This window comes from Acomys minous (assembly GCF_964271855.1).
Source record: "Acomys minous genome assembly, chromosome: 13".
NCBI lineage: Eukaryota > Metazoa > Chordata > Mammalia > Rodentia > Muridae > Acomys > Acomys minous.
Genome location: NC_140495.1, coordinates 98,493,630 through 98,517,832, shown reverse-complemented (window position 1 = coordinate 98,517,832; position 24,203 = coordinate 98,493,630). Strand labels below are relative to the sequence as shown.

General features: G+C 40.6%; 1 pseudogene across 1 annotated transcript; it reads left to right on the top strand.

The window, feature by feature from the left end:
* The first annotated feature begins 429 nt into the window (after positions 1–429).
* On the top strand, positions 430–1,282 carry LOC311581928 (small ribosomal subunit protein eS4-like; annotated as a pseudogene). The gene has a single exon. The product of its transcript is annotated as a small ribosomal subunit protein eS4-like (transcript).
* The last annotated feature ends 22,921 nt before the right edge of the window (positions 1,283–24,203 follow it).

Genomic DNA, 24,203 nt, shown 5'->3' with positions numbered 1-24,203 from the left:
GCTCATGTGTGTGTAGAAGGGCACGTATCTATATCTAGAACTTACATTGAAATTCACCAAAAACTCAGACAGAATGATGCACAGGTGGACTGATGGATAGATGGTAGATAAAGGATAAAACAAGTATAGAAAGAGTTCATTGGTGGAACCCAGTTGATCAATGAATGTTCTTTCAATATTGTCATTTCAAGCTGTCTGCATGTCTGAACTTTATCAATCTAAAATATTGTAGGAAAGAAACAAATGAGCCAAGGCTGTCTCCATTGGGCCCTGTATGCTCACAATGGACAGACCAGAGAATCTGCACATTTTACTAATTAATCTTGAATAGAGAAGATTAGCATCATTGTATTTGTCATCTCAGATCAGCTTTTAAAATAATCCCATAAGATTAGAAGATGTCAACAGTCTACTCAAAAAGTCTGCAGATCTATGTATGCCTTGGAAATGTAATTCCTTAAATTCTTCAAACATGTTCTTTCCTTTCCCAGCGCAACCATGGCTCATGGTCCCAAGAAACATCTGAAGCATGTAGCGGGTCCAAAACATTGGATGCTGGATAAATTGACTGGTGTGTTTGCTCTTCGTCCATCCACTGGTCCTCAGCTGAGGGAATGTCTGCGTCTGACCATTTCCCTAAGGAACAGGGTTAAGTACACCCTGACTGGAGCTGAAGTAAAACAGATTTGCACGTGGTGCTTCATTAAGATTGTTGGCAAAGTCAGAACTGATATCACCTACCCTGCTGGGTTTGTGGATGTCATCACCATTGACAAGACTGAAGAGAACTTCCAGCTGATCTATGACACCAAGGGGAGTTTTGCTGTTCATTGTATTACACCTGAGGAGGCCAAGTACAAGTTGTGTAAAGTGAGGAAGGTCTTTGTGGGCACAAAGGGAATCCCACAGCTGGTGACCCATGGTGCTCGCACTGCTTGCTACACTGATCCCCTCATTAAGGGGAACGACACCATTCAGATTGATTTGGAAACTGGCAAAATAACCGACTTCACCAAGTTTGACACCAGGACCCTGTGTACAGTGAGAGGAGGCCTAACATGGGAAGAATTGGTGTGATCATCAACAGAGAGAGACATCTTGACTGTTTTGATATGGCTCATGTGAAAGATGCCAATGGCAACAGATTTCCCACTCGGCTTTCCAACATTTTTGTTATTGGCAAGGGAAACAACCCATGGATTTCTCTTCCCCAAGGAAAAGGAGTCCACCTCACCATTACTGAAGAGACTAGCAGCTAGCAGCCAAACAGAGCAATGGGTGAAGTGGTCTCTAGGAGACATGCCGGGAAAGTATTTGTACTCTTGATAAAAAGATTTCATGGTGACCTGCTAGACTAAACAACATGACAAAACTAAAAAAAAATTTTTTTAATCTTCAAACATGGGGGGATGCACTTCCCAGTATTGGGAAGCTAATGCTGGGACAGTTTCTAGCTCTCCTTTTTGGAAAATATAGTAGGGATATAATTTCCTTTCCTTGTTTGAGATAAATCAGATCCCAAGAGTTTCTTTGGCTAAAGAAATATAGGTGAAAGGATAGCAGGTTACCAAGAAGAGACTTGATACCCTATGAGCATATACAGGGGGAGGAGATCCCCCTCAGGAACAGTCATAGGGGAGGGGAGTAAGGGGAAAATGGGAAGAAGGGAAGAATGGGAGGATAAAAGGGATGGGATAACCATTGAGATGTAACAAGAATAAATTAATAAAAAAATTTTTAAAAAAATATATAGGTGGAAGTCACTCTCTGCCACTTCCAAAAGAAAGCTTGAAGAAGACCCACCAGCCCACCATGAAACTTAAACTCCTACACCTGGGTGGTAGTAGTCAATGACTAAAGAAGACATAGTGGGCTTTTCCCAACACGAGGTGATATAAAAAATTCCACTGTGCAGAGCTGTGTGTCACTGAGCGTCATGCACAAGAAAAAGAGTGGAATTTGGTCTTGTTAACAGTAGAAAGCAATGGCTACCAGACCTTGGAGGAGAAGGGGTGAGCACCTCAGGCTGCGATCAATATCTCCTTGCAGCAAGAGCACCAAAGTTCAAGCTCCGCTCAAAAGATGAATCGCCCTCTGCTGACAGCAGTCCTCCTCGGTGACTGTTCCAAAGAATGGAACTAAAGAAAAAGGCTGCAAAACTATCTCCAGATGTGACATCTGCAAAGATGTTTGTAAATAAAGGGTCAGAAAAAGAAAAATCACAGCCTCTCTTCTCTTCAAGTTAGGTAATTCCTAAACCATAAACCAATTTGCCACGTAGGCCTGGAAGGGCCACAGTAGCAATGATTTTCCATTCTTCTCCCCCAAGGACTCTTTTGACATTTGATTAAATTCCACAGAACCTTCCTTAATTACCTTAAACCTGACTTTATCAACTTTCTCCAGACATTTCCTCACCCTTGAGGGTGCAAATGTATTAAGGCTACATGGTGCTGAGAAATTTTGGAGTACTGGACTTGTTTAGGGGTGTGTGTGTGTGTGTGTGTGTGTGTGTGTGTGTGTGTGTGTGTGTGTGTGCACATGTGTGCATATATGTGCACGTGTGTGTGAAATATATTGTTTCCACGTGTTCACATGGGCCTATATGCAGTTACAGGTCAGAGGTCAATGTTAACTGTTTTCTCCAACTTATTTTTTTAAACATGATCTCTGTGTAACCCTGATGCTCACCAATGTGGGTATTCTGGCTAGCAGCATCTGCCTCCTCAGTACTGGGAAACACTACCAGCTGGGCCTGGAATTTTATATAGGTACTGCTGATCAAAACCCAGGTCCCTTGCTTGTACAGAAAGAACTTTAACAACTCTCCAGCACTTGGACTGGCTTTATTAAGACCACACCAAAGTATACTTGTCATAGCACCCCATGCATGACAGAATTCCTCCTCCCTTGTCCTTATCACCCACAATGATGTCACCCTAAGTCCCAATTTCATGCTACAAATGTGGTGCACTGATAATTAACCTTCTACATAGGAAGCATTTCAAAACAGCAAAGCAAACTCTAACGTCACCTTCTCAGCTGCCAGAACACATCTCTCAACACCAGAGTAGATGAGAAAGTGGTTCTCTGAGGTTGTGTTGAAGTCATAACCTCAGACTTTACTCAAGCGTACTCTGTCAGGTGGAATATATCTTCTACCAAGGCTTATTGAAGGCCAAATTCTCTTGGTGTTTATGTCATTACAAGAGTGTAATGTGTCACTCACAGCTGTTGCTACTTACAATAAAAATCCCTGTAAAATAGACCATAGCTACCCTTAGAAGTTACACTGGCTTTAGTCACATCTTCTATTCTATTCCCCATATTTCCAGTCCACAAACCCTTTCTATTAAAGGAATTATTTTTTTATAATTATGGGCATCAGGATAAATTATGATGAACTGAAACAGAGCAAGTAATTTGTTCTTGAGTGCCTTCCCCTCCGTAGGATGAACTGGTCCATCCCATGGGCGACAGATTTTTTTTTTAGTCAGACTGAGCCATCTCCTATAATATGTGTTGGCTGTTTAACTTGGCAGCCCACTACTGCACAGCTAAGTTGTGTATGAGGGACCCACGAAGAGATGGGTAAGAAACAGGCTAAGTTCAAATCCTGGTGGTGCAGCAGACTTTTCACAGCCCACAACACCAGACACACACAATCCACAGGCTCCTCCTTATGAAACTAAGTCACAAAAAAAAAAAAAACCAGCTCAAAGGACAAAGAACTGGGCTCTTAAAACCTTAGCATCTACTAACCTGCACTCCCGGCATACTCAGGTAATCAAGCTTATTCCTTCTCAAGTCTCTGATGGAGTTGAAGACCAGGTAGCTTAGTTTTACAACGAAGCTTAGTTGTTTAGGGGTTAGGTCTAGATCGGTGTTTTAAGTTGCTAATGACAAGATGTGATGGAGAGTGATTTACATTCAGAAATTTAGACACACCAAGATAGGGAAGATGTCTTCTTCAAGGCTGTCAAATACAAATAGCCAAAACACTAAGAAAGTAACATCTATATATAATTCCTGATTGTGTCATGGTCCTTCATACTATAGGTAATCTATTGCATATGTGTGTAATAATATAAATGTATATGTAAAGAAAATAAAATATTTTTTTAAAACCCTTAGCATCATGGCCACCTAAATAAGACTGCACAATGACAGCACCAGGCGATATGTCAGTATAGATAAGGGAGATATTACAAGGCCTCACCCCTAGATGAAGAGCTGTAGGCAACTAATGTCTATTGAGAAAGAATCAGGGTTCCACAGGGTCAGCCTCTGATAGGTTATCCAGTCCCAAGTGGTCACCCCTAAACATGTATATGCATAAGCAATACTAAAGACTCAACAGGTCTATATAAATATGGGGGGGGGGGGCAATAATAACTGAAGAATAAAAAATGTTGATAATTTGAAATGGAGTGCATGGGAGGAGTCAGAGTAGGGAGAGCGTAGTGTGGACGTAAACATGGTGCTCACATATGAAATGCTCAAAAGGAAAAATGAAGTAAATGGCCTTAAAAGTGACAGAAATGTATGTGTAAACCTGTAGACATTGAACAACTGTTGGCTTCGGTGGCAGCTGTATTCCCACCCTTTTCACTTGAGCAGCACCATGGGGCAAGTTCTGACTGGGATGCTGTGGAACAGAGCATTGGCCACAACCTAGAGGAGTAGGGATGGGTAAGAATTCAATGGAGTACCTTTGTCACTACAGCCCAGGAAGCCTTATGCTCTGGGAAGGGAGGCTCTCCATCACTAGGCTCCCAGGTGACCACCCGAGGTGGACATCAGCTATGAGACAGTAGCGTGTTTTCTCAGTTGACCAAATACTAAGATCTGCAAACTGTTCAGACTACCATCATAGCCATCCTGGTATAAAGTCTTGGAACCAGGGGCTGCTGTAACGAAAAGAGAAATTCAAAGTCTATTTCTTAGCACACCAACTGGAGCAGCTACATAAAATGCAAAACTACTAAATTCCATGTCTCAGTAATCTAGTTTCTACTGCTGTGGTCTAACGCCATGACCAAACCTGGGGCGAAGAGGGTTCATTTCATCTTAGGCTCCCATGTCCATCACTGAGGGAAGTCACAAGAAGTCAGGCAGGAACTGAAGCAGAGAACAGGAGGGATTGCTACTTCTATCTTATTCACCTACCTTTCTTATACACCCCATGGATCACCTGCCATGGGGTAGTGCCACCCACAGTGAGCTGGGCTTTCCGTCATCAATCATCTATCAAGTAAACACCTCATAGACTTGCCAACAGACCAATTTGATGGGCATGTTCTCTCACTTGAGGTTCGTTCCCGGGTGACCCCAGCTTGTGTCAAGTTAACAAAGAAGCTAACCAGCATAGATGACAGCATGCTGATAGGGTTGCTAAGGTGTGGGGAAACCACAGAGAGAAGAGAAATGCATTTTGGAGAGATAAGCATTCTAGAGTAATGTCCTTCAGGGTCTTTGGAAAGGCCATGGGCCCAGAGGCTGGAGGCTGCTAGCAACAGCAGCAGGAACACAACACTGCATGTCTAGAGGCAAAGTACTGAGGAGTCTGATGGTGGTGCTGACTGCACGGCAAAGCGCACTTGTCAAAACTCACTAACCTGGACTTTTAAATGGCACGAATCTTACCATCTGTATATTAGACCTCAACACATACATTTCCTAATAAAAAAAAAGCTTCCATTGTAAGTTAGAAAGATTAAAATTAAAGCAAGATTAGTTTTGTAACCTATCACATTAGCAAGGACTTGTGCTGATAATTTTCAGGCAACATTCTTTAGAAATACAAGGTTATATCTCTTACTGTGTGCTGTAGCTCACGTGCTACAATCTCTAGGAGACTGTGTCTTCCACACAGTACACAGTCTTTGAAGAGAATCTGAACCAAATTTTAAATATTGGTCGGTTGGTCGGTCTCTCTCTCTCTCTCTCTCTCTCTCTCTCTCTCTCTCTCTCTCTCTCTCTCTGTCGTGTGTGTGTGTGTGTGTGTGTGTGTACGCACATGTGTGTGTGTGTATAGTGCTCAGGGAGACCAGAAGAGAACATTGGATCATGTGGAGCTAGAATTACAGCTAACTGTGAGTCTCCCAACATGAGTGCTGGGAACCAAACTCCAGTTCTCTGTGAGAGCAACAAATACTCCTAACCACTGAGCCATCTCCTAGGCTTCTGCATCCATTTTTATTTTTTGACATAAATCATTTATTAACATTTTATGTAGCATAAACTTACTAAAAAATTAATTTGATTCTATGTTTACAAAAAGAAAAATTTAGGTCATTAGAAAGTATTTATATATCTAAAAAGCTAAGTGTTAATCATAATAGGAATTAAATGCTAGGTAAAATTACTTAGCATTAAACTGCTTTCTTGATCCCTAAATGATATCATCATACATCTTACAACCATAATGTAAGATTTATTCTTTCCCAATAAAAATGCTCCATATACCTAAGTATTGATAATAGCAAATACTAGAAAACATATATCCTTAAGACTAATGAAAAAGCCTTTAATGAGGAATTCAAATTTTTTCTAACAGTTCATGCATTTGATAAACATTTTTCAGGACTTAAAGAAGTTTATCTCTGTCATTTGTTTTTCTTTTTTTGGGTATATTCCCTTCATCAAACAATTCTGCTGATAAATGGCAAACAGTTCTAGAACGAAACAACCCTGGGAACACTCGATGGAAATTTTTCAATGTAAGACTAGCCTCCAAGAAGTTGTAGCTACATTAGATTTTCCAAACAAATGGACCCAAGAAGCAAGCTGGAGTGGCTATCCTAATATCTAATAAAATAGATCTTCAACCAAAAAAAATAGCCAAAAGAGATTGGGGAAGGACACTTCATTCTTGTCAAAGGAAAAATCCTCCAAGAGGACATCTTAATTCTGAACATCTATGCCCCAAATACAAGGGCACCAGCATTTGTAAAAGAAACATTATTAAAGCTTAAATCTAAATCATACATCAATCCCCATGCATTAATAGTGGGAGATGTCAACACCCCTCTCTCACCAATGGACAAATCATCAAAACAGAAACCAAATAGAGAACTAATGACACTCACAGAGTTCATGAATCAAATGGACCTAATAGATGTCTACAGAACTTTCCACCCAAACACAAAAGAATATAAGTTCTTCTCAGCACCTCACAGAACCTTCTCCAAATTTGCTGAGATTGAAACATCAACCAGGGGCCATGCATGGACATGAACTGAGCCCCCTACAAAGATGTAGCCAATGAGTGGCTCAGGCTTCATCTGAGTCCTCTACTAAGGGGAGGGGGCTTCTCTGCCATGGTCTCTGCTGTCAGCCTTCTGATCACTTCCCCCTGTTGGGACTGCCTTGCCAGGCCACAGGGAAAGAGGATGTGCTCAGGCCTGAGGAAACCTGATGAGCTGGGGTGGGGGGTCGGGCAGGTTGCTCTCGCATGTTCCCAGCCTGGCAGGGAATTCCTGGGCTCGAGCGATCTTCCTGCCTCAGGTTCCCACACAGTGGAGAGTACAGGTGCTCAGCAGCACACGGGGCTTCTTCCTTTCCAGCATGATTTTCACTGTCGATTTGGGGGTATTTGCTTTCAGCTGAATAAAACTTTAAAATAGCAAATTTTCTGAGTGACAATCTGGTTTTGTTTTTTTGTTTTCTGGAAACTGGTTAAGTAAGAGAGTCAGGTTATATATCTGGAAAGTGTTGCACTAAAACTAATGGAACCAGTGAGTGGCTTAAACAACAGGCCAAAATGACTAGAAAGTTAGGTCCATGGGTGCAGTCTTTGGAGAAAGTGACTTTGGTGCTTCACTGTAGACAGCGCGGCTGGGAAGAGCCAGGCACCCTCTGATGGGTTTCCTAGTGCTGCGAGGGGGGGCAAGGATCTGTTAACATGGCACTTGGGGTTTAATGGGTAGGCCCCCTGATATTTCTCTTTTCTTCGCTGTAAGAGGTCACTCTTGGTTAATAAATGTTTGACAGGATATTTCTTTAAGAATCCAGTTAGGAGTAATTTCGAGATATTTGTCAAACTTAAAGATGAAATTTTCACAAAGTAAATAGAAACCGATAGTAAGTAATAATGTTTTATCATTTCTCCAAGCTCTCTTCAGAGTATGCTAGCTATTACTCAACACACACACACACACACACACACACACACACACACACACACACACCAGCTTTCTGCTTGAAACGAACCATTCTAAATTCATTCACCAAGTCTTACATTTATAAACCAAGTAATTCTCATGTTCAAATGTGGCTTAAGTTAACTTTCACTCTTTTTATCCTTTCCCACTGTGGTGAATACATCATCAGTTCCTACATAGTCACTGTCCATGAGGACCTAAAATTGCAAATAAGAATTACAGTTAGAATACACAAAAAGCACTTTGTATGGCCTGCTCTAGTGAGGACACAGGGATCTGTTTGGGCATGTTCTCATTGTCTGTAGCTATTTCCTCACTGTCACATTTCCATGGTCTCTACTACACCCACCTTCTTGGAAATTATGAGAAATACATGGACAGAGGCAAGTTTTCTAAAGGAATCTTTGAAGATTGTTTTTTTTGAAGTATCTTAATAAAGTGGATGAATTCTTCTTCCTCTTTGGTCACCAAAGCCCATTATTATGAATATGGCTACCAACCATATGAATATGGTTATCAATTTTACTTGATACTAATAGTATCGGGATGCAGAATTTAAATAAAAGCTAAACACGGAAAAAGGCATCTTCACTCTGGTATATTTACTGGTAGCTTTAAAACATTACTTGGAAATAGAAAAAGAATCAATGAAAACAAATGTACTTATAACTAGACATCACATAAACATACTCTGAATATCAAACATAAATTTTCAACGTTGGACCTGAATTTCAACTTATAGGACTTTCATTTTCATAATTAAAATTTGGGAAAAATGTTTTATATTTTTCCCTGAAGGAAAATATTTATTACACGGAAATAACTGAACTGTGCTGGGTTGAAATGAAGCTACTTGGCTGGCCTTAAGTTTCATAAATGAAAACAGTGCTTTAGTTAAGAGCACATTCAAAGGCAGCTTCTCTACCAACACTGAAACAGATTGCAACAGATTGTGCAGGCTAATTTTATGGCATCTTGACATGGTCTAGAGTCATCTGAAAGCAGGGAACCACAACTGAGAAAAGGTCTTCCTAAGAAGGGGCTGCAAGCAAGCCTGTAGAATATTTTCCCAGTTAGTGATTGATGTGGGAGAGACCAGTCCATTGTGGGTGGTGCCATCCCTGGGCTGGGGATCCTGAGTTCTGCAGAAACCTGGCTGAGCAAGCCAGCAAGCAGCACCCCTCCATGGCCTTTGCATCAACTCCTGCCTCCAGGTTCCAGTCCTGTTTGAGTTCCTGTCCTGATGTCCCTCAGTGATAAGACTATGCAACATGGAAGTGTAAGCTAAAAAACACTTTCCTCCTCAACTTGTTTTTGTCAAGGTATTTCATTGTAGCAAGGCTTGCTCAACTTATGACACAAAATTCACGAGAGGAAAAAAATGTATTCTACCATATTGAAATATGGCAGAAAAAATATTTAGCTGCAATGTATATACGGAAGCATCAGGAATATGGATAACCATGGGAGACTACAGACAAGGATAGAAAACTAAACCCCTGGTAAGATTATACCTGTATTTCAACTCTAACAGGTCCAAATGATGCCCTGATGCACCTAACTGTCAAAGCAGGGATAACCTTGACCAGACTTTTATGAAAAGTTAAAAAAAAAACTTTTGTAACTATCAAATTTATATTTTATGAATAGGATACATAATTTTTCAATTAGCTGATACCTTATTAATGATGATCAAAACTGAAATAACTTAGAAGAGGTCAGATTGCCCTGGCCCCCGCACCTCCCCTACTTAGGGGCCATATTTGCCTGCAAACAAAAGACTTAGGAAGGGTCAGTGTACCTTGGGAGCTGTACTTTCCTGAAAACAGATGGCTTCTTGTCTGAGGAAGTGTTTTCACAAAGCCCAGAGGGCCCTCCTTCCCTGCTGAGAAAGGGTCTCGATGTATAAAAACAACTTGGCTCCTTAGGAGGGATTTCCCTGTATGATGTTTTACAAGAGCAGGGGTTATATTTTAAACACATGTATCTGTACCAGGAGTGACATGAATTTAAAACCCGTTCTCTGCCTTGCGTCAGCATCAAGAGCCTCTCCCATGTTTACATCCACTCTTTGTCAGCCTGCTAACATAGTCAATACGCTCTTAATGGCCGCCGTATCCCAGATTGCCCGTATTATGAAACCTCCAAATTTTCTTGCTGCTCAAGGAAGAATTGGTACCTTTAATTGGCACTGTTTTATTCTCACGCCTCCGATAGTGGAACTGGTTACTTCAGTCATTGCAGTGGAAGGAACATACGGTTTTTCTACAATATGGGGGTGTGGGGGGGGGGGGCTTCCAGATCATGCTCCTGCAGCAGATACAAATGGGCACAAGTGACATGGTCGCCATCTATTCCGGCTCCCTGAAAAGTGTCTGCTCCTTTGTCCCCACTAACAGATCCAGAATCGTGTTCATATGATGTGTAAAAGCTGGGCATTCCTCAAACTCACAAATTCCAAAGGCTCTGCTTTCTTTTCACTTATATTTGGGTTTGTTTGTTTTTTAAGTTGAAGGTTTGTTATATCTTTTCACCTCAAGTCAGTTCCACCTTTTTCCTTGCACTGCAACACTGATGAACTTTTCTGTACACTGGGGTTTTTTTTGTTGTTTTTGTTTTTTCCCGGGATTTCTGAGAGACTGCACCCACTGAAACTGGGCTTAGAGATGCCTGTGAAGAACATGCAGACACTGGGACTCGAACTCGGGTTGTCCAGTTCTCTGCTAGAACAAGCTATGCCCATAACTGCTGCGCCATCTCCCCGGCCGGCAACAGTGATGAACTAACTATCAAGCGCTTGAAACTCACTCTGGAGACACACCAAAGGATTCCAAAAGACCACAGAGGGGATTTAAACTAAAACTCAAAAGCCTCAGAGAGGTCTTGTGACAACTCACTGAGGAAAATCCACCGCCTCGTTCGCCACTGACACCACCTCAGCTGAGGCTGCTGCGTTTGTACATTTCCTTCAACTAAGGCTCTTCACTTAGAGGGGAAAATTAAACAGTAGGTATTTGTAACATTATGTACACAAGCGTGAGAACATATTGATGACAATGCTTACCAGCTAGGGCACTGTCTGCGCACTGGGGCCCCATCACGAGGTTCACGGCATCCCTGGGATTTGTGGCACAGCTAAACTTTTATGACATTTTTCTGAGAACTTAATAAGATTTCACCTCTCCATTTTTCTAGACAGAAAATACAGCACTTATATTTTTAATAAAATTTTACCTAGCTAAAGCTCAGTGGAAGGGGCTTTCATCATAGGTAATATGAACATCATAAATACTTTCAAACAAAATTATCTATTACCTTTAATATATGCTGGTGTCTAGGTTCTCAGCATATGACACCATTTGTATTGGGCAGCCAACCAACTAAAATGCTGGCATTTAATCTCCCGATTTCAATCATTTGTAATTATAGCTAAGAAAACAAAATAAATTATGCTTTGCAGATGAGATTATCAAATACAGATTAGAAAAAAATCTCATCAGTAATCTTTGTCTAGTTTTCATAATCCTCACATCCTCATCAGTCACCAATTAATATGTACATATTATTCTCTAGTCAAAACCAAATTTGATTAAAGCATGACATGAGCAAATACTGCTTCTTCCCACAGGAGGCTGTTTTTTTGTTTTTTGTTTTTTTTTTTTTTCCTGTTCTGCTTAAAGAAAGTAAGAACAAGAACGGAGACATGGCACAAAGGCTGTAGAGGAAGGGACCAAGAGTGAGAACACAGAGAGCCTTAGGGAGCCATGACTACAAAGCTGTGACACCGTACTGCCATCCCTGTAACCTGGGTAACAAAATACCCGACTGTGAGAGCAGAACTCTAGGCCTGCTCCGGAAAAGAAAACACAAAAACAGAAGAGCTCGTTTTTGGTGACTTAATTAAGTGTGTAAGATGTAAAAGACCGTACTGAATCAAGAACCAGTCTGTGGAAGTAAGAAATGAGTCGTTCTGCAGAGGCCTAAATTGCTCTCCAAGCACTCCTCATTTGGCAGAATGAGAAGTATCCAAAGAAACCAGACAACTAACTTCAAGTTGACAAATTGCAAAAATGCCAAGGCACGTGAGGTCACATGTCTGGATAGGAAATTTTAACGCCCTTGACACCAGCCATGAAATCTGCTCTGAGAATATGTAGAGGTGGGATAGCAGAAAATTAAATTAGAAAACTGGTACTGGAATTTATAGCCGACATAAAAAGATTACTTCTCTCCCCTTAGTTCGGCAGTCATGTCATGTTAACCCTCACGAAAGAAAGACATGGGGTTCAAGGAAGCAGGTCACACATGTAACAGAGTCAGCAATGGTTAATTTCAGCAGAGAGACTGTATGATGTCAGTCCATAATCCTGAATGCCTTACTGCTCTTCAGTTTGTCCCTACATCTTCTCCACACTTGGGATTTCACTTTGTCCGACACTTATCTTTCCACGGCCCTCTCATCACAGATTCAACGGTTTGATGGCTGTGTCCCAGATACCTAGATAAATAGCTCCTAGCAAAGCTCCCCAAATACAATGTAGCCCCACATATAATGAGCGAATTGTTAGCAACCTTCACCTTCTCTGCATAAGGTCCTTGTTAGCTTACAGCTTAGTAGACAGAAGGCGATAAAAGCAGGTGTCGGTTTAGTTTCATGCAAGCTCAACACCTCTACTACTTTCATTAACTTGCTCCATAGTTATCTTGCTTGGTATCTAGTCTTTGACTGAACACATCGACCAAACAGACAATCCCCAAAGGCACAGTCTAATGTCTATGGGTCTATCAGCTCATCTGCTGCCCCATAACCCCCAGCAATGCGCTCATCTCGACTTCTCGTTGGGCTGTTCAAAGCTGGCATTATGTTCAGATTTTTGAAAGGCCTTGAAAATCAAATGAACTTAAACTCCAATCCCCATAAGAATAGGATTTCTTCAAGACTGCATTCGTTTGGGCTATAAACATCGAGAAGCTACTTTTCATAACCTGGTGGGAGCTAGGCCTGTAGACAGAAATGAATGACTGTTTCCATAGCAGCCAGTCTCCTGGTTACTGAATAGGTAAAGTGTCCTGGCCAAGCTCATGCCTACATCTCAGCTAATAGAACCCCAAGAGATGAGTGGGTCAGCAGAACTGGCTCCCTTCTCATGTCAACAAGCTCAGGAGCATCTGCTGCTTCTAGAAAAGAAAAAGAAAAAAACCACCTTTATTCACTCTCTGTCCCATTAGGCATCAGCTCTGCAATTTCTCCTTAAAAGAAACTACCCTAACAAAAAAAAAGTTTTCATATATGATTTTCTTCAAATAACTGGCCCCTCCCCATGTTTATACTATGGCTGACATTTCCCAGCACTGAATGTCATAGAATCACTTGGACCAACATGATCATGAGAGAGAGAAACTATTCATCACTCTGTGGACCACATTTGTGGGTCACCTGGATGAAAGGCCAGTGGTGCTGCTAGGACTGAAATTATCCTTCAAAGGGTCACAATGAAATGCTTTTAAAGAGGGCTTTAGAATCAAGAGAAAAGTTAGAAAGGCTATAATTTGAAGTCAAAGAATTGGAAGAAAAAAAACTTACTCAGTGGTATCTAAAACAATTTTATATCCCAAAGACTTCGCTTTACCGATACACAGCAGGTGAAAAGCTATTCTAGACAAATCTAGCCCAAATCCCACATTCTAATCCCAGAGCTATTCATAATTTTATGACAAGCCTCGATTTGGTCTTGTACTCCAAAGATCAAAGGCTCATTGTCAAGTCACAATAGAGAAGTACCTTCCAGAAGCATCCAGTCTCAACTCTCTGTGAACCACATGAGATGCCAAGGCACTTTTGAGATTAAAAAGTTCAATATCCTTACTCAAATACTTAAAGTTCAAAAAATTTGTCTTAAGGGGAAATCGTTCACCATGGCATTGAAGCTGCAATAAGAAATGACACACCAATCTTTCTGCTAAATGCCCACAGAGCTTATGACACCTCGGTACATTCCAGTATGCAGTTAAAATTAATCACCCAGACAGCAATCTGCCGGGTGGCTTGGATGCTCACTGCCTTTGTAGGATCCCTTGGCCTAGTGCCTCATCATACTTAATTCAACATATCTGATGCTCATGTTTTTCTGCCTGGTTCTTCTGCGTTGCTACTAATTTCTATTCTGCAGGATCTCATGTCTTCTTGGGTGCCTCAAACTTGTTAAGAGGGTGGGAATGATATTGAGCTTCTGAGTCTTCTGCCTCCAGTTTGCTTATGCAGTGCTAGGGATCCAACCAAAGGCCAGCCTCATGCATGCTAGGAAAATACTCTACCAAATGAACCACATCCCTCCTCTCTTTACATGAGTAAAAAAAGATAGTGGAGCATGGGTGTACAGACAATGCTTGACTTGGAAAGTATTATAATCAATAATTTCTTGAATCTGCTTATATAATGTCTCAATTACCTTGCACTTAGTTTTGCCCTCAATTTGGAAAACCTCCACTGAAAAAAATACATAAGCACAGCAACCTCAGCTGAGGTGGTGGCAGCATAATCAAGGCAGAAGTTTTTCCTTGTAGGGTTGTCAGAGACCTCTGTGTGGCTCTTGTATTTAAATTGAAATTCCTTCATGCCCTTTTGGAGTTCCTTTGCATGTCCCCAGAGTAAATTTAACTCTTATATTTCAGCAACATTGCAATGGAGAGAAAAAGATGGTACTGATTTGGGGGTAAAAAGACACAACAAACTTTCAACTTAAAAAAAAAAAAAAAAGGAAAGAAGTACAAAACAAAAAGGCTATCTCTTCGATTTGTAGAACTTTCAGTATCTGCTACCTCCGTGAAAGAAAGAGAGATGTTTGACTGTTGGCAGTGTTCCACAACTGGCTGCACCTAGACAGTGCCAGAACAGAACTAGGCTTCCGTCAGGCACTTTTTAAGCTCTGAGGAGGAACATAAGACAAGCAGTTACATCAAGGCAGGGAAATCTCTCTGTAGACTACAGGCCTCAGATGCTATCGGGTGAGAATTTTGCTTTTGAATTGGTTTCTACATTCCAGTCCATTCCAAAATGGTAGAAGTTAGTACACTTCAAAGAGATTTACTGCGTGAGAGGGATAGCTCTTCACTCACTTGCACCCCCCCCCCCACCCCTGTGGCCTGACAACCTGAGCTCAATGGTGGAAGGAGAGAACCAACTCCCACAAGCTGCCCTCTGACCTCCACATGGAAGCCATGGCATGAGGGTGCACGCTCATGCAAATAATTGTTTTTAAAACCTTGACGAGCCTCCTCTCCACCCAAAATCTCCACAGGGAAATTAGGTCAAGCCCAGCGGTGGGAAGTGAATAGCCGGTATGGGCTAAATAAAGTTCAGTATAATTTGGCTCCAGAGCTGCAGCCTTCCAATCTCACAATCACAGAGCTTCTGGTCCATCAGCCCAACTGACCTTGTAGAATTCTGAACACTGAAATAAGCTTTTTCTGGGAATGTCAGTTCATAAGTGTTTTACATACATGAACTGAGGTGAGAGGGAGCCAAAAAAAAAAAACCATTATAAGACAAAAAGAAAGATAAAAGATGATATGGTAAAAACCAGAGGAAGAGTCACGAGGAAGCGTAAACCAGTGCCATCAGGATGAGCACACCTAAGAACTTGTCTATCAAACCAGGAATGGTCCATATCTGAAATTCATATTAGCAGCTGTCAGAGCATCTCATCAGTTTCATTTGCTAGGTTTCTAGTTCCAGGCAGAGTCCCTACAAGACGCTGGGGGCCAGAAAAATGACTCAGTAGATAAAGACATTTACCACTAAGTCTGACCACCCAATTCCAGTTCTAGAATCCAAATGGTGAAAAGAGAGAAGTAAATCCCACACGTTGGTCTCTGAGCTCTGTAAATGCACTGTCATACATATTAACCTAAATACATACATAACTACAGGTACAATAAGTAAATAAGTATAATATTTTAAATGAACTAAATCTGTCATGTTTCATGATAAAGTTTGCTGGATAGCCGCACTTAGTGGAAACCTTTGAGTTCAAAGGAGGACCATCATGGGACTTACGCAATTATCACCAGGAAAGGCAAAAGACTTACTATCCTGAGTCTTTCTTTTCACACCTATATTTAGTTAGAAAGAAAAGCAAATAAAAGTTTTCCTCTTCACCATCTGACTTAAAGCAATTAAATGGAACAAAATGTTAAGGCAGTACTCACAGAAAACTTATTCAACTGAACCTGACATTTTCCAACAAGCCAGAACATGATGTAGGTGCTAAGGTGACTGGCTTTGTGAGGAAATTAACATGCTCTTTCAGGCTAATTCCTGCTCATAGTCTCAAGAGCCCGTTCTTCCAGCTTCTAATGTATGATATATGTTAACAGTAAAGGGAGAATGCCAAGTATTTTCCCTCTTCCATACTCTCTAAGAGTCTAGATTATTTATTTTGCTATCTAAGAGTGAGAGAAGAACATCTTCACGAAGCCTTCTCCTCTGTGCCTGATCTCAATGAGCTTAGCATCAACACAAATGACCTGAGCTGGAGATGTGCCGCTCAGTTGTCAGACAGCTTGCCCAGTGAGCTTCAATCTCCAGTACCACACACACAAGGCATGGGGTGGTGCAAGTATATAACCCCAGCAGTTGGGAGGTGGAGACAAAAGGATCCGGAGTTTAAGTCCTCTTCAGCTATGTGGGAAGTTCAAGATCAGTCTGGGCTACATGAGACTGTGTCCAAAAAAACAAAAACAAAAACAAAAAAAGCTGGAATTTTGGCTGTGAAGTTAGGCCACCTGATTATTTCAAAGGATTGAAAAGTCCATGTGGAGAGATGCCTTGAGCGCCAAGGGGGTCATTTATTGAAGGATTCCCCTAGAGACGTCCATTGTTCTCTTTAAATGAAACAGTCAGCAGGAAATGCTGTGTCCTGAGCATGGCTTTGTTGCCTCTGTGTTGGTTTCTTATCATCTCAAAACAGGAGCAATGGGGACAATCCAGTCAGATGCCACTGAGGACCCCTGGGACTTAGAGAAACTCATTTGGTGTCATCAGTTGCCAGACAATAGCAAAGTTGAAAGGATTTGCATGTAAGAATTATCACAAAAAGCCATTTGTTCCAGATTAAATGCAAAGGGGATTTTTAAATAAACATGTGGCTGTTTATTAGTAATAAAAGTGAAGAATGCTAGTTGTCCGTATTGTTGGCACACGTCATTTTTTTCATTTTTTTCTGTGACATTATGATGCTGGTGGCTTTCAAATCAAAGAATACGAGCAGCGAATTCTCTCACATGAATGTCATTTTTACAACACTTTGTACCTGTATTTAGTCTCCCCTAGGGCCTTTTTGTAAGTGCAAAGAAATACATATGTACCAGCATCGTGTTAAGAGTTCATTGTAATAACAGCTGGGTTCTTCCTGGTGTTTCCACTATGAAAAACTCAGCTTTTATAGTGGGGAAATCACCCTTTTCACTGCACAGGCTGGAGCATTAGATTGCAACCATTGTCATCTTCTTCCACTGTGAGGGTTAAAAATTGTGTGAGATTAATAAAATAAAATAAAAAATTGTGTGAGAGCTGTGGCATCCGCTCAGGAACGGGAGCCCTCAGAGATGAGCATGGTCTCTATGATCATTCACCCCAAATCCTCAATCACCCTGGTTAAGAGCCCTGAACACCTTCAACACAGGCTGTATTGTCAAAGGCACTGGGAATTAAAAGCAGTGCTTCTCACCATATGACATATAGAGGGAGAAGGCCATGGCGTTCTGGCCTGGTGACGTGACGGTGTCTTGTGGTTTTGATTTGTTCCCCTGACAATTTTAAGGACATGGGGGATTTTTTTTCCTATGCCTGTTGCCTATTTCTACATCTACTTTTGAGAAGTGTCTGTTTAGGTGTAGTGTCCACCTTCTGTCAAGCTTGCTTTAGTTCTGCTAATGATTCTCTCTGCACATTAACCCTTTAAGAGACATAGGATTGTAAGTATCTTCTGTTCTTTCTGTTGGAATCTCTTTGCTCTACCAACTACTTCTCTCATTGTAAAAAAAAAAAAAAAAAAAAAAAGCATTTTGGTGGTAATGTGAACATGTTTAAGTTTTTTTAAAATCATTCTTTACTCTCTGATGCAGTCATTCAATATAAGGGTAAATACTGGGAATTTACATATATATTTGTATGTATTTCAAAGATATCCTAGTTTTATATATGTTGCTGTGATAAATTTCCCTGGCAACAAACCACTTAGAGGACAATAGGTATCTTCTTATCTCATTATTCCAGGTTACAAACATCTCTGTGGGAAGGTCACAGCAGCAGAATCTTGAAACAGCCAGTTGTATTACATTCATGGTCCAGAGCAGAGAAAAATGAATGCATGCACACTCATGTGCTTGCTCACTGCTGTTTCTCTTCATACACAATTCAGAACCCACTGCCTATGGAATAGAGCTGCCCACAGTGGACTAGGTCTTCTTATATCAATTAAGTCAATGCCCCAGAAATATGCTTACAAGCCAACCTAATATAGACAATCCTCCTTCAAAAGGCCCTTCCCAGGGGACTCTAGCTTATGTCAAATTGACAATTAAAGCTAATCAGCACACAGGGCATGGCTACACATCCATCCATGTTCATTGCCAAATTATTCACAATAGCCAAGTATGAGATCAAATGAATTGCCAGTCAACAAATGAATTCATAAAGAAAATGTGGCTAAGCTGGGTGGTAGTGGCATTTAATCCCAGCACTCAGGAGGCAGAGGCAGGTAGATCTCTATGAGTTCGAGGCCAGCCTGGTCTACAGAGTGAGCTCCAGGACAGCCAAGGCTACACAGAGAAACTCTGTCTCAAAAAAACAAAAAGAAAAAGAAAAAAGAAAGAAAGAAAAGGTAGCTACATATACACAATGAAATACTGGTCAGCTATGAAAAGGCAAAATCCTGTCATTTAGGTTAACATCTCTGAACACAAAGGACATTCAGCAAAATGAGCAAGACATACAAAACCAATCCCTACCACCCCACATGTAGCTATGGACAAGCATCTAGCTCTGGTGTCTAATGCTCTCATCTGTGAAATGAAGCTCATTGGAGTGCCTAGTTCTTATAATCCCTTTGCAAATAAGGCATGCAAAAAAAAAAGAGGGGACTAGTAGAGTGGTAAAAGGAGATGACTAATCACTATTACCTATTTCTAAGATCATGGTATTGAGTATCTATGTACTACCAATCAGCCTACAAATGTCACATTACATGACAGGAAGAAATTGAGATTTTAGATGAGATAAAGATTACTAAGGAGTTTATCCTCAAGTAATCCTATGTGGGGGACTATAGAGCAACTACAAGGGTCTTTAAATACCCTGATATTTTTAAATCATATGTCTTAACCATTGATTTTCATGATTATAATATTTCCATTAATAATTACTACCAGAGACTGGAGAGATGGTTCAGTGGTTAAGAGCCTGCACTGGTCTGGTAGAGGATCTAAGTTGGCTTCCCAGCACTTGCATTGAGTGGTTCAGACCCTCCTGTAACACCAGCTCTAAAAAATCCATTGCCTACTTGTGTACTCATGTGCGATCTCTCTCTCCTCTCTCTCTCTCTCTCTCTCTCTCTCTCTCTCTCTCTCTCTCTCTCTCTCTCACACACACACACACACACACACACACACACACACACACACACACTTTAAATATTTTTTAAGTTACTACTAATAGCAGTTCCTAATGTGTTAAAATATATTAGTACTTTATTAAGTCACCCTATGAAAAATTATGGTACTCTGGATCCACTACTTTTGGTATCTCCCTCAGCAGATACTACCTTCCTGTTGGACCCTAGCTGTCTCCCTTCATAACCCACAAGATGGGAATGGACTTTGAGACCATTTCATTTCAATTCCACACATAGTGCCCATGTATTACCTTTAGGCTTGATTCCTTCCAAACTGTACTTAAGAGTCAGCATTAAGTTCATCTATCTCCATTCTCAGGTACCATACATTTAATGGCATCTTCTCTTCAAAGTAATGTAGATAGAGCTCAGTGCAAGAGTTTGACCATCAAACACAATGCCATGGGTCCACTCCAGCACAGTAACAACAAACACAACATTAATAATAGGAATATATCTTTCATCAAGAGAGCAGCAATATACTACAGAAATCAGAGAGTGACTACAACATACACTTGTGGGGGGTTCACAGGTGAACTGGGGAGTCAAGGTGAAGATCCACAAACAACCACTGGGGACTCTACCCACAGTCAGGGTGAGTCTTCCTCATCCTCCAGGACATCCCAGTGCTCAGACAACACAACAGGATGTAGGCTCGCTGGCAGTCAGTGACATCTAATTCCAACCCAATTATGGAAGAGTTTGTGGAACAAAGCTATCCTCAGCAGCCAGTTTCCCTGCCCATACATCACACTTTGTCTTGAAGATTAGACAGCAAAAAAGTGTCAGCTCTTTGATCCAGGACAGTACAGCATACCCATCCTTTCCTGGCAGGTCTTCTGGGGCCTTGTGGAAACAATATTTGAGACATCCAACTTCTCTCCAGAAGCCATAGATGTTTCATTTACACCCTGGACACTGCCAGGACACCCTGGAAGTACTAACGTGCTAACCTGCTATGACACATTTGCACAGTGGTACAGTGGAGATGAGGGAGACCAACCAGCATGGGCATAAAAACAGATCGTTTTTCTCGGGCTGAAAACCATTGTCTGTAAAGGAAATAAATTTAAAAAGAACTACAAAACAAAACAATTTCTCTGAAGAATTGACTATTTACTCCTGGTAGCAGAAAATCACAGTTAGCCTATTCTGGAAACACATTTGTGAACAAGAATAGGTTTTTCTCCATACAAAGACCTTCATTATTCCTTTTCAAAACTTTAGGCAGCCTGATGTTCAAAGAATAACAGAAAAGAAGCAACATAAAAATTTCAACATCAGTGAAAATGAAAATTGATAGTTCTGGTCTCTTTTAAAATTCGAGCTCTCGTATTCATCATATTGAAAAATCAATATTAAAAACTCAGCAGAGCCCTGGGTTAATTTAGACTTTTTTTAAGCTGGCTTTTGAATCCACTAATGAGCCAAATAAGTACATTTGTGTTTTTTCTATACATAGTGTTTAGAAGTAGGTGTAAAGGTATTAGGCAAATATCCAACTACCTGAGATAACAGGAGACACTTTGAGGCAGGAGTTACCAGAGCTGTGAGGGTCACAGCCCAGGCCCTGGCAGCCGTAGCACTCTAGAGTCTGCTGCCTGACCTCAACTGGCCAAATAAAGAAACAGGTAAAGGTGAAAACCCAGAGAAAAGAGGTGCATTCGGTGTGGCCACATTGCAGAGAGGGAAAAGAGAGGTCCAGTGATACACACACACACACACACACACACACACACACACACACACACACACGGTTTTTAAAATCAGATAGCTAATAATAAAATGACAGACAACAGACAGAGAAGACCTGACCTTCAGAAAAGGCATTCCTAGCTTCCTGTAATTCTAGCTACAAGGATCTGACACCTCGTCTGGACTTCAAGAGCACTGTAGCAATATGTACATACCCACACAAGTTTTACTGATCTGACGCCCTGTTCTGGACTCCATAAGCTCTGAACCTATATGCATTTACACACATGTATAGATAATTTAAAATAAAACGATTATTTTAGGTTATCAAAAGTAAAACATAGAAAATTAACAAGTAAGTTATGAAACCTTTTTAAATCTCTAGAATATCAAGTAATCTTACTTAAATATAATTGGTTTTCCAGGAAAGAGTCAGTTTAAAACGAGACAGAAAAAAATATGCAAAGAGTTACCAATAATTTTCTTAAACATACAAAGATATCAATCTATGTAGCTAAGAAGCTCTAAAAAAGTCAAAAAAAAGTAATAAAGAACAAATTTAAGTTCCTCCTATCCAAATTTCTGACACCAAAGGAAAATATGTTTTTTAAATGTAGCCAGAGAGATGGCTCAGAAATTAAGAGCCTTAGCTGCTCTTCCAGAGGACCCAGATTGAACATACAGCACCCACATGGTGGTTCACAGCCATCTGTAACTCCAGTTCCAGGAGACCTGGCACCCTCTTCTGGCTTCTGAAGGTCACTGCATGCACATGGTGTATAGACAAAACACCTATACACATAAAAATGTAAATAATATTTTTTAAACATTATGCATACATGCATGTATGCATACATACATACATACACATGAGAGAAGATCCCACTCTGCAACCCAAGTTGACTATAATTTACTACATAGCTCAGAACAGCCTCCACAACAAGACATCTTTTTAAATATTTTTTAGCTGAATTATCATCAGATATAATATGTGGCTAATGAGTTAAGATACAACTGTCTTAACATGAATGTGAGAAAGAAAGCATATCCTAGAATTCTGTATCCAGATTTTCATTCTTCAAAAACTGAGACTGGCAAAACTAGGTTTTTCTAACTGAAAAATAAAAGGAGCAATGACTTCATCCTAGCAAGCCAACAGGAAGTAGGTTGTATTAAAAGACAAGCTATATGCAGAATGTTAACAAGGAGACAAAGTCATGAATTTATAAGTCTTTGATAAGCTAAGAGTTTATACTGTGACATTTAGTCTGACTCACTAAGATGAGTAAAAAAGCATTTGATTTCCCAGATGTTAAAGAAAAACTAATCCAAAAGAAAAACAGTAATATTAAATGGATATAAGGAATTGACATAATACTTGTTAGGGTGTTATATCTAAATTCTAATATATTGGTGATTATTTCACATAAAAATCAATTTAATCCTATAAAAGGTAAGATGAGATGAACTGAATAAGTAGACATAGGTTTATAAAGCAAAGAATTTTGAAAATAAAGGATGAAAATTATATTCCATTTGGAAAGCTATAATTACCAACATAGACTTTCAAAGACTTACTTTGTTTTTACTTATATGAACATGTGTGTGCACACATATGCCACACATGTGCAGGTACTACAGAGAGCAGAGGAGGGTGCTACGTCCCTCAGAGCTGGAGTGCCAGGTCGTTGTGAGCTGACTGATGCAGAAGCTAGGAACTGAACTCCAGTCCTCTGCAAGAGCAGCAAATGCTTTTAGGCACTGAGCCCTCTCTCAAATCCCAGAGTAAACTAAGTGGAGAAAGTAACAATAAGATTTAGAAAGACTTTACAATGACAAAATATACATACTTTTGCATTCACTCAAAGCCGAGCTCAGACTCCTCCACTTCTTGCTTTGATGCCTGTCTACAAACTAGAACTCTCACAGCACAGCCTTTCTTATTCCAAACACTGATTGAAAGGTCTACTTCAACTGGCAGATTTGAAATGACTCCCCACCACCCATTGGCTTGTACTCCATAGAAAAGCCTGGGTATCCAATCATTTGCTACAATACGGGTGGGAATGCAAGTCATGAGTTATTCAAACAACCTTTGCACAGGCCAACCTGTCAAGCTCGGCTGCTTCTCTTGTACACTGGAAATGTAAACAGCTTGGTCTCACAGCAGTTGAATGGTGATTAAAAGGGGCTAGGAAAAATAGCAGGGAGGGAGGGATGAGGAAAGGGTGGCTAATCATAACTGAGGTACAAGTACCTGCAAGCAGCATCATGACGCTATGGTCACCCAGTTAGATGATCAGGGATAGCAATAAAGTTCTGTACCTTAAAAGGGAGAAGAAGAAGAAGAAGAAGAAGAAGAAGAAGAAGAAGAAGAAGAAGAAGAAGGAGAAGGAGAAGGAGAAGGAGAAGGAGAAGGAGAAGGAGAAGGAGAAGGAGAAGGAGAAGGAGAAGGAGAAGGAGAAGGAGAAGGAGAAGGAGAAGAGGAAGAAGGGGCTGGAGAGATGGCTCAATGGTTAAGAGCACTGACTGCTTTTCCAGAGGTCCTGAGTTCAATTCCCAGCAACCACATGGTGGCTCACAACCATCTATAATGTGATCTAATGTGAACTGTATGCATAATAAATAAATCTTAAGAGGAAGAAGAAGAAAGGATTTTTGACTATAACAA